We start from the raw sequence: 10,665 nt of genomic DNA, 5'->3' as shown, positions 1-10,665 counted from the left end.
GCATAGGAACCTGGAATGTTAGGTCCATGAATCAAGGCAAATTGGAAGTGGTCAAACAAGAGATGGCAAGAGTGAATGTCGACATTCTAGGAATCAGCGAACTAAAATGGACTGGAATGGGTGAATTTAACTCAGATGACCACTATATCTACTACCGTGGGCAGGAATACCTTAGAAGAAATGGAGTAGCCATCATGGTCAACAAAAGAGTCTGACACGCAGTACTTGGATGCAATCTCAAAAACAACAGAATGATCTCTGTTCATTTCCAAGGCAAACCATTCAATATCACAGTAATCCAAGTCTATGCTCCAACCAGTAATGCTGAAGAAGCTGAAGTTGAACGGTTCTATGAAGACCTACAAGACCTTTTAGAACTAACACCCAAAAAAGATGTCCTTTTCATTACAGGGGACTGGAATGCAAAAGTAGGAAGTCAAGAAACGCCTGGAGTAACAGGCAAATTTGGCCTTGGAATACAGAATGAAGCAGGGCAAAGGCTAATAGAGTTTTGCCAAGAGAACACACTGGTCATAGCAAACACCCTCTTCCAACAACACAAGAGAAGACTCTACACATTGACATCACCAGATGGCCAACACCGAAATCAGATTGATTATATTCTTTGCAGCCAAAGATGGAGAAGCTCTACACAGTCAGCAAAAACAAGACCAGGAGCTGACTGTGGCTCAGATCATGAACTCCTTATTGCCAAACTGAAGAAAGCTGTGCATTAACCATCTGCAATTCAACATGTATTCATTCAGCAAGCATTACGAGGGCCTTCTACACGCAAGACAGCAACCATTCCACAAAAGACAGTTCCTGCCTTCACAAGGTTCACTGTTTAGAGAGAAAGGCAAGCAAATAAACAAAGTGGCCTGGTGTTTGAAGGCAATGAGGTACAGGAAGGAGGCTCTAAGAGTCAGAGGAGGGTAGCTCTCCCAGCCCAAGCACAGGAGCCCAGGGAAGTAAGCCGGCAGGAGGCAATGTGTACTTGAGCAAGGGCTGCAGAGAAGCTCCTCAAGTAGATCACCGGAGAGGGAACAAGTGTGCAGAGGCAACCATGAAAATGGCACAGGCCAGGGGCTTCAAGTGGCACAGCCACTTGATGAGAGGTAGATGGATGGCTAGATGGATTGTAAAGACAAACCACGTGAGTGTGTAAGAGGAGGGGAGGGGGGCATCCCTCTCAAGGGAGGTTAGGAGTGGTGGCCAGTACAGAGGGAGGGTGGGACCAGGTAGTGTCCCCTCCAGGCACTTCCTTTGAGCAGAAGCAAAACAGAAGGTGATGGGGAGCCAGGAATCTCCCCAACACAGTACACAAGTGCATTAGCTATTTATGATTCCATAGCCCCCACTTACTCATTAATTCAACATTTAATGAGTGCCTACTGTATACAACATCTATGTCCAGCTCTCAGGTGTGGATTCTATCCTGCCGGCCACAGGAAACCCTTGATACCACGAGACACCCTCAGCTTTGCTTTTCAGAAACAGTCTGTAGGACAAAACAAGAGACTAAGAGAAGGAGCAGTGTCACAAACCACATTTGGAATGAAGTTCCTGTGTTCACCAAATGATTTAAGAGTCTGGAGACAGGAGCCAGAGAGTTAAACAGACTATCCCAGAGCACAGAGTGAGGCATGCTCCAGCACCAAGGAGGACCCCCCAGCCAGGTGCTGAGCTGTCAGAACTGACTTCCTGGCAGAGATGATGGCTCACCGAAAGCCTGAGGATCAAGGAGGGCCTTAAGACATCTCAAGATTAAATCAGCTCCCCCACCCAGAAGCATAAAAGCAACTATTTTATAACCAGACATACTTTTCCTCATTCTAAGTTGCATTTGTTTCACAACGTAAAGTTCCCATTCCATCCTTCCTAGCATGTTCAATCCAACCTCATGACTCTTCAGCCAAATTCAGGATACATACCATTCATTTTCTGTTCAGTGCTCCCTTGCCAAAAACTTTTCCCCTTTCCCCTCACTCCCACAGTTGATTCTTCTAGTGTAGTGGATCTCAACTAGAAGATGACTTTCCTCCAGGGGCCATCCAGCCATGTCTGGAGACATTCAGGTTGTTACAATTTGGAAAGAGGCCTGGAATCCCCCACAACAAAACCATACCCCAGCCCCCATCTGTCAGCAGTGCCATGGCAGAGAACCCTCCTCCAATCTCAGCAAGGAGGACCCTGGATCAGGCCCCACACAGATGGCTGCAGCTGACTCCAGACTCAAGGAATATTCCAGATACTTTACATGGCCAAAGGAGACTCAGGCTGTCCACAAGCACCCATTCCTGTCACTCCACCGTTTCCACAGCCTTTCCACACCTGCTGATGCAAGACAAACCCATAGTGGGTCCCACCAGAGGTGCTCTCCGCTTCCCCACAGCACGCACAGTGGGGGGGGGGGGTGATCCCTGTCTCCCTACCCCACCCTCCTCAGCCAGGTGACTTTAAAACACAGCAGTTTTAGGTTATCTTTCTCAGCAATCCAGTCTGTGCACATAAGGGAAGGGATGGGGGGGGGGTGCTATTAGATGAGGAGAAATTATAAGGGAAAGTGTATACATGTGTGATGAATGGAGAAATTTCAGTGGCAACAGTGTATGAGAAAAAACAGAGTCACAGAGAAGAAGTAGCTTCACAGAATAGGTGGTGAGTGGTTTCATGAGAAGGGAATGGAAAGAAATGGGACTGGCGGCTGGAGAGTAGACGACAAATGAGGACAGACTTGCTAAGGAGTCTGGGCCTGTTGAAGCCAGGGAATAAATGCATACTTGGGCCCTGAATGGCCCAGGCAAGTGGTGGATGTGCTGGAGGAAGACAAGAAGTGGGGCAGGGACTCTGGGCGGAGGTTTTGGCAGTGCACCTTCTGGGACACAATGGAGGGCTTTGCCAAGGTAAAGAGCTCTGTGTGGAAAAAAACATATTTGAAAGCTACATTTTTAGTTGTTTGTTTTATTGGAGGATAATTGCTTTACAGTATTGTGTTGGCCCTCTGCCAAGGACTGCAATTTAGGGAGTGGGGAAGGTCGAGGGTTGGGCCCAGCCCAAAGGGATGGGGAGCACTGACTCCAGGATGTGGGATTCTGTTTTTAGGACAGGCTGAGTTAGAACTCCTGGAGGTGGCAGTGTCAAGAGAAGCTGGATGTGTTGGCCCTCAATTAGCAAAGCAAATGGGTGGAGATCCACATTGGAGGGGGGTCACAGGAAGTGAACACTGTGGGAATGGAAAAGTGGCTCAAGACAGGACCCAGAGGAATAGAGGCAGCAAAGGAGTCCCAGAGGAGAAGGGGAAGGTGTACTAGGCAGGGCAAAGACAATTACAGAGGAGAGAGCTCTGGGCGGAACAGGAAATGTCAGTGGTGTTTAATACTGCCAAGCAAGATAAGAGCAGAAAAACACATCTCCTGATCCTGTGACACAATCAGAAAGGCACAATAATTTAGAAGCTCCTGCCGTGTCTCTTCCTGGGCCAACTCATGTAGCAAAGGGGCACAGAATTGTATTTCCTCCTTCCCACAGAAATGCATGATTTTTGTCCCCAAGTTCTGGGCTCTCTCAAGGACAGGACCAGCCTTTGCGGTCTGAAGGTCCTGTATACTGGGGAAGGGAAGTGCCCTTTCCAATGACCCTTTCCAGAGGGTGCAGCTGACTCCTTTGGAACAGGAAGGGATGGGACCGTGGACTCTGATGCAGAGATAAAAGCCTGCTCAAGGCCCCTGGGCCTGGAAGGGATTGGCTTCAGAGCCTCTGAGGAGCCTCAAGGACCAGCCTGGGGGAGCATTGGGCAGGAGGGAGCACTGCGTGCAGTTTCTAACACGGGGGCTCGCATGGGTGCTGGCCCTCAGAGGGGCCCAGAGCAATCACCCAGGCTGAGGACCAAGGCAAATCCCATCCTGCACAGTTAAAATCTGTCAGGATTTAATTCTCAAGGAATTATTTTTAAAGTGAGATGCTACTTAATTATCTTTAACTTTTGTTCATAAGAAAAATATTTTTATCTAGTTAAGATATGGTTAGTATACAATCACAGTGACTGTCCAGCATAACCAACCCTACAAAAGCTGGAGCAGGGAAGGCGAGGAGGAGAAGGACATGCTGGGGGGTGGGGCGGGGGGATGAGCCACTTCCTCTTCCACTCTGCTCTCCATACCCTGTGGACAATGGTGAGAACCAGGGAGACGGTCAGATGGAGTGAGTGCGCAGCATGGCCTCCCTCTGCACATGACTACTCCTTCCGTCCACCATACACGTGGGTTTCACAGTCTTACAACATGATGGTGTTGAAAATTCCAGTTTCCATTTCCTGTCAACCAGGGTAAACGACATTTGCAGAAAAGCAGAACCCTCAGCCTGTGCTGTACTCTGCCCAGATGCCCACTTCAGTCCTAGGGATAGGGCTGCTGCCCCCATCACTGGAAACCACCCTCAGCCACTGGGACCTGCCTGTCTGCAGGGCGACTGAGGCCAGTGACTGCTGAGGCGGGACTGAAAAGGCTGGGCCCCTGCTCTCCCCGTGGCACGGTGCTCAAGGACCACCCCAGAGCGCCACAGAGATCAGCCGAGCCCTCACACTGTGTGGAGGTGTGTGCTGCACCCACGTCGTGGTGGCTTCTCCCTCTGCCCAGTCCTGCCTCACTCACTCCCTTACACGTGAGTGTCCCAGAAGCTACCCTAACAGGACCGCTGCCGCTGAGAGCTCTGGATTGCCAGGAACGCGATCTAAGATAGCCTGATTTGGGGTACAACTTTCTCTTCCACTGAAACTCAGTCACAGATACCAGTAAGTAATAAGATGTCTCCATCTTGAATTCTGTTATCTTCCCTTCCCTTGCTCCATCTCTGGGATCCAAGTAGATGGTCCCTCAGGAACCTGAAAAAGAAGACACTAGGAGGAAAAGGGAGGAGAGGGGAAGAGGCCTCCGCACACTTCACCTGGCTAACTTGCATTCAGACTGGGCTTAGAGACTCCCACACTGGAAAACCTGGCCCGGTGCCCCTGCTGACAGCTCCTACAGCTCCTGTGTGCTCCCCTCACACAGCACGTGAACCCCTGAATTACAGCCGGGTGTGCACCTGACCATCTCCCCCCAGAAAGTTACTGCCATGAGGGCAGAGAAGGGGTCTACTTTGCTTGCCATTTTCTCCAGGGACCTGGCAAAGCTCCCCGCACTTGGGAGACATGTCCTGTAGGGTCCTGGCAGGAAATAAATGGCACATACAAGTAGGGCAACGAGGCAAGTTTGGTAAGAAGACTCTTTACAAGATTTAGACAGGGCATGAGAAAACCACAGCGTACAGTGCAGTACCTGGTGGCAGTGAGAGCAGGCTGCCATTCCCACTGCTAGGAACAAGGGGCAGGGCACAGGCGTGGGTAGAGGCTGACAAGAGCCACTCACAGGTCAAGCGACACATCAGTCCCACCAGCAAGACGACCCCTGAGAACCACCAGGAAGGAGCCAGGGAGCTAAATCCCCTGACCTCACTCTCTAATCTCCTGCCTAAAACTCCCCATTGGCCAAATGCAGCTGATACTCAGAGGACAGAGGAGACTGCTATTATAAGATAAGGCTCCCTGGACATAAACCAAGGTGGAGGTGAGTAGAGAGTGGGTACAGCAGAGCAAAAGGAAGATATATAATCAGTAGACAATAAATACCTGGGAGAGGAATAAATGAATAGCATTTTTCAACAAATATGTGTTGAAACACTACTCAGTGGATATTTGTCATTCTGATCACTGTCTCAGGTAGACAAATCAAAGGCCACACACATAAAAAGGACACTAAGCATAACTCCAACCTGGGGGCAGACAATAAAGCCTTAGGCTATGTGAGATGAGGCTCTGAGAGGTCCTGACATAAAGCTAGTGCTTGGGAAAAGGTGAACCAGAAGAAATTCTCTCAAAGGTAGATAACAATAAGGAAGCTTACTTGTTTTCACCTAGGCTCTAATTGATTGGTGAAAAATCTGTAAGAATCCAAAACCCCAATGCTTCATGAAAATCTAAGGTTTAATTTTAGAATACCCTCAAAATGGGAGACCCCCCCAAACAGGCCAGGAAACCCTGTCTCAGGCCATCCATATTCTCAGTGCTCTTGGCTGGAACAAAGGCAAAACTCCTCCAGAAGGCAGTGCTCCCACTTCAGGTCACGAAAATATTCTCCAATAAATATGAACTCACACTGAGACTACAAAATGTACAAGGAAATGGACCTCTGTGAGTGACAGCTGGCAGGCCTAATCCTAACAGGATCAGAACTCTGAATTTCAGGGTTGATTAAATCATGATTTGATTACAAGCATTTTTATGAGGAATCAAAATCCTAAAACATAGACAAAATATTATTACCAGAGCCCACACAGTGTTATAAACGTATATGCTACTCTTGTGGAATTTTTCTTATTGCCCTAACTCAGCACACTATCTCAGATACAAAAAATCCTAGAAACCGCTCTGAAATACGAGGGCATTTACTCAGTAGACGTTTTCCCTTTCTTTTCCCAGGGATACACACTCACAAGTGGATGCCTTCTGAGTCCACTTGTCTGCTAATTGAAGAGTACTGAAATAATTCTCAGGACTTAGCAATTTTCCTTCTTTCTTCAGTACCGTATCTGTGGTAGGATTAGGTTTATGTACAGCTCAAATTCAGGCTTCCCAGGTGGCTCAGTGGTAAAGAATTCATGTGCAGATGCAGGAGCCACAGGAGACATGGGTTCGATCCCTGGGTCAGGAAGATCCCCTGGAGGAGGAAATGGCAACCCACTCCAGTATTCTCCCTGGGATAATCTTATGGACAGAGGAGGCTGGCAGGCTACAGTCCATGGGATCACAAAGAATCAGACATGACTGAGTACACATGCACAGCTCAGATGCACCACTTTCAAAGTCGTGGTACAAGATCATACCCTATTTCTTGTTCATTTGCTACTGGCCATGTTTTAGAATTTTTGTTGAAACTATCTTTTAGTCACTTTACAAGGGCCTGGAGATGGAAGAGTTCATGACCCTATTTCACTCTGCCATCTTTACTAGAAAGCCCCACAGAAACGATTTTGTGATTCTATAGCGGTTTCAAAAGCTTAAGCACTGCTTCAGCTTGGGTGGCCCTAGATGTATGTAGTGGTATTTGTGTGCTGGCTTTGGAGCTTGGTTGGTGGGATTGTTGTTTATAGTTGGGAAGCAGGGAGATATTAGACACCTGTTTATGGGGCATTAGCTGTCCTGAGTCGGCAGAGCAACCAATTACATTTCACCACAAGATGTTGCTGGTGGCCCCGGGAAACCAGCCTCACTGGAATACTGGGGACAGATGCTAGGCCAGAGGGGACTTGGTAGGGAGTGAACAACATGAAGCAGCTGGACAACTAATGAAAGCTGTCTGGGAAGAGGGAGAGTAAGTAGTTCGAGCAATGTGTGAGGTTAAGGGCAGGATTACAGTCTTTATCTGAGAGACCTGAGCATTTAAAAATTCTGGAGAGACCAACAGAGAAAGAGAGGTTGGAGCTAAAGCAAAACATGGAATACTCTAACGGAGGTTAGACAGAATGAGAGCCAGAGTGCAGAAGGAGACATCAGCCTTCAATAAAAGAGGAGCAGCTGAGTCCGCGGAAAGAGGGAAGAAAGGAGAATCTGAAGCTGGGGACCAGGGAGCTGAGGGAGTTCAAGAAAGGTAGAAGGTAAGGTCATTTCCTGAACATAAATGTAGGTGACAGGAATGGGCATTTGAAGAGATGGAAGAGTTTTAAATTGCTCAAAGTAGCCAACAGAAAATAGGAGAAAGTGGCAATTTGGGACATTCATAATCCATAAGAGTTAGAAGGAAAACTAGAAAAATCCTTGGAAGCCAGTTGAGACTAGAGACCATAAATTAGTCATAAATTCTGTCTTCATGGCTAAGTGGTTTTAACCAGCTATTCTCAGAAACACATTCTCAAAGAAAGAATGGCAGGGAGAAGTAGAGTGATGGGATCAAAGTCTGGGAATCAAGGGCACCCAAGGTACTGACCAGAGAATGACTACATTATAGACTATGGGATCTTAGCAAGACTAGGAGGGATGTGGCTGTAGGAAGGGCTGAGACGCAGAGGCTAGAGGGCTTGATGAAGGAGAACAACAGTACAGAAGGAGCAAATGCAGTGAGAAAGATCTAAGGAGTAGATGCTGTGATCAGAAGAGTGAGCAATTTTACTGTGAAAGTTCAGTGCAGAATCAATTTAACAAACCCCACATCTGACTGTTAGCGTGGATGATAGTGGAGTGAAACTGAAGGGCAGTGGAGTTAATGAGCTGAAAGCCCTGGGCCCTGAGTGGAAGGCGACATGGGCAATTAAGCCACCAGGATGATGGAGAAAACTAGGTGAAGAGAAGCTCCTTATCCACATACCCTTGTCTTAATAAGAGGCAATCAGGCAGACAGTGGTAATCAGCAATGATGAGCAGAGGGCAGGGTGGGGGCTGGAGACCACAGCAGTCTGTTATATATCTACCTACTGAAATCTGCAGGAGTAATGGTCAGCAAGAGGCACTGGAGCCAGGAACATCACCTTCTGACCCTCAAGGATTAGGCATGTGTGAAAGGGAAAGAGCATCCTCAAGGAACATGCCAAGGAATGTTCTGGGATTCAGTTGAGGATGCCAGGAGGATTGTCTGCAGTGGAATTCAGATTTCAGAGGGCACAGAGGAGAGCAATGGAGAAAAGAGAGAGTTAGGAAGGGAGGTGAGGGCAGAGGAGACAGGAAGAAGAATGGCAATCAGAAACTGACCTGGCGCACTGACTGAAGATGGCATGGATGGGGGCATAATGACATCAAGTGGCCTTATGTGTCTCAAAAAGATTGACCCCAGCAGAGCACAGGTAGGTGAAATGAAGTCGCTCAGTCATGTCCAACTCTTTGCAACTCCATGGACTGTAGCCTAACAGGGTCCTCCATCCATGGGGTTTTCCAGGCAAGAGTACTGGAGTGGGTTACCATTTCCTTCTCTAGAGGATCTTCCTGACCCAGGGATCAATCCCAGGTCTCCTGCATTGTAGGCAGGCACTTTACCATCTGAGCCACCAGGGAAGTCAGGTAGACAGTGGCTAAAAAGATGAAGGAGGGATTAAGATGCTGGTAAAGAATCTGCCTACAATGCAGGAGACCCAGATTTGATCCCTGCGTTGGCAAGATCCCTGAAGAAGGAAATGGCTACCCACTGCAGTATTCTGAAGAATTCCATCAGAAGAGTCTGGTGGGCTACAGTCCATGGGGTTGCAAAGAGTCAGACATGACTGAGCTACTAACACTTAAGATGCTGCAGAACATATCATTCTTCAGTAAGCAAAGGACTCAAGACTCTCTAAAGACTGATGTCTCCCTTCCAAGGCTGTGTTTACCCAAATTCTTTCAAGATACAGACACTAATATGTGACTCAGCATAAAATAAATGTATTAGATGAAACCTCTGAGAGAGATTGCAAAGGGTGGCGGGCAAAGCTGGGAAAGTTACCAGATCACAATGCAAGTCTGACCCAAAACAAAGGACAGAAGGAAGAAGTGGGGTGAGGGAGAAGCACCAGTCCATCATCCAGGAATGGGCCCATCCCAGTGGCCCTAGGGCCACTGGGCTGGGAGCAGCCCTTGGCAGGCAAGGCCTTGGCATGGATGCAAGGATGTACTTTTGGAGTGAGGGAGCTGGGCTCCTCAGTCAATTATCCTCGTTCCCACACAGCACTGTATAATCATAAGGGATTTGATTTAGGTCATACCTGAATGGTCTAGTGGTTTTCCCTACTTTCTTCAATTTAAGTCTGAATTTGGCAATAAGGAGTTCATTGTCTGAGCCACAGCTCCTGGTCTTGTTTTTGCTGACTGTGTAGAGCTTCTCCATCTTTGGCTGCGAAGAATAGAGTCAATCTGATTTCAGTGTTGGCCAGCTGGTGATGTCCATGTATAGAGTCTTCTCTTGTGTTGTTGGAAGAGGGTGTTTGCTATGACCAGTGCATTTTCTTGGCAAAACTCTATTAGTCTTTGCCCTGCTTCATTCCGTATTCCAAGGCCAAATTTGCCTGTTACTACAGGTGTTTCTTGACTTCCTACTTCTGCATTCCAGTCCCCTATAATGAAAAGGACATCTTTTTTGGGTGTTAGTTCTAAAAGGTTTTGTAGGTCTTCATAGAACCGTTCAACTTCAGCTTCTTCAGCATTACTGGTTGAAGCATAGACTTGGATTACTGTGACATTGAATGGTTTGCCTTGGAAACAAACAGAGATCATTCTGTTATTTTTGAGATTGCATCCAAGTACTGCATTTCGGACTCTTTTGTTGACCATGATGGCTACTCCATTTCTTCTGAGGGATTCCTGCCCACAGTAGTAGATATAATGGTCAGCTCAGTTAAATTCACCCATTCCAGTCCATTTTAGTTCGCTGATTCCTAGAATGTCGACATTCACTCTTGCCATCTCTTGTTTGACCACTTCCAATTTCCCTTGATTCATTGACCTGACATTCCAGGTTCCTATGCAATATTGCTCTTTACAGCATCGGACCTTGCTTCTATCACCAGTCACATCCACAACTGGGTATTGTTTTGCCTTGGCTCCATCCCTTCATTCTTTCTGGAGTTATTTCTCCACTGATCTCCAGTAACATATTGGGCACCTACTGA

At 47.5% G+C, this 10,665-nt stretch overlaps 1 protein-coding gene across 2 annotated transcripts in view; it reads left to right on the top strand.

Moving 5' to 3' along the window:
• The first annotated feature begins 4,331 nt into the window (after positions 1-4,331).
• The window catches only part of CCRL2 (chemokine (C-C motif) receptor-like 2), a 17,574-nt gene continuing 11,240 nt past the window's right edge, over positions 4,332-10,665 (top strand). The window contains exon 1 of one of the 2 annotated variants that reach the window (XM_010862389.1): positions 4,332-4,792. The gene's annotated coding sequence lies outside the window, so the exon portion shown is untranslated. Of the gene's footprint in view, positions 4,793-6,850; positions 7,693-10,665 lie in introns of those variants that run through there. The other variant, XM_010862392.1, reaches the window with a different exon arrangement.

This window comes from Bison bison, unplaced genomic scaffold, assembly GCF_000754665.1.
Source record: "Bison bison bison isolate TAMUID 2011002044 unplaced genomic scaffold, Bison_UMD1.0 scf7180017864482, whole genome shotgun sequence".
Lineage (NCBI taxonomy): Eukaryota > Metazoa > Chordata > Mammalia > Artiodactyla > Bovidae > Bison > Bison bison.
Note: the sequence above shows the minus strand (reverse complement) of the source record. Positions and strands in the feature narration are given on the sequence as shown.